Source organism: Nematolebias whitei, chromosome 6 (genome assembly GCF_014905685.2).
Source record: "Nematolebias whitei isolate Nwh7 chromosome 6, NemWhi1, whole genome shotgun sequence".
Taxonomy (NCBI): domain Eukaryota; kingdom Metazoa; phylum Chordata; class Actinopteri; order Cyprinodontiformes; family Rivulidae; genus Nematolebias; species Nematolebias whitei.
This window is the reverse complement of record NC_056503.1, coordinates 34,403,646-34,404,358: the sequence shown is the minus strand read 5'-3', so window position 1 is coordinate 34,404,358 and position 713 is coordinate 34,403,646. Positions and strand designations below refer to the sequence as shown.

The following is a 713-nucleotide window of genomic DNA, read 5'->3' as shown; positions in this document are numbered from 1 at the left end:
TTGGCATCGCGCCCCTATCGCGCGGCCCCCTGGTGGGGTGTGCCCTTGCCTGCCGGCGCGCTTGGGGCCCTTGGTATCGGGGGCTGGGCGCTTGGGCGTGTGTCGGCTCGGCCTGGTGTCTGCCTGGTGGGGCTCGGGTCCTCTGGCCCTGTCAGACCTTGGCCTGGGTGGTGTGAGTCCTCGGTGCCCGGGCCTCGGTGCCTGGACCTGGACCTACATCGGTGCGGCGGGTGCCGACGGGGGCCTATGAGTTTGTCGCTGTTGGCCCCGGGGGGTCACTGTATGTGGTTGCTGGTGGGGATCTTCCGGTTCTCCCCTGTGGTCCGTTCTGGGGGGTGGGTGGGTGGTTCGTCCTGTGTGGGTGGCTCTGGGGGCTCCGCGGTCGGGGTCCCTCCTGGGGTCTTGGACTCTGGTCCCCCCTTTTTCATCTGCCTCTGGTCTTGGGGGTCGGGTCTCTGCTGCTTCACAGTTACTAATAAATGTTCTATTAGAGAAGCCTTATACACTTATGCATGCTCACAACCACACACAAATAGAAGCAGGGATGCTTATTTAGGCTTTATATGTAGATATATAGATATGTATGTGAGTGTATATTCATGTGTATGTATGTATGTATGTATATAGGCGTAGGTATGGGTATATATATTTATGGAAACTTACTGCAAAGCCATGAATATTTTAAGTTCTTTATACATATGTATTTTGTTGCT

At 55.5% G+C, this 713-nt stretch overlaps 1 protein-coding gene across 1 annotated transcript in view; it reads left to right on the top strand.

Moving 5' to 3' along the window:
• LOC119410912 (extracellular calcium-sensing receptor-like) overlaps nucleotides 1-713 on the top strand; it is an 8,936-nt gene that overhangs the window by 6,437 nt on the left and 1,786 nt on the right. The window lies entirely within an intron of this gene.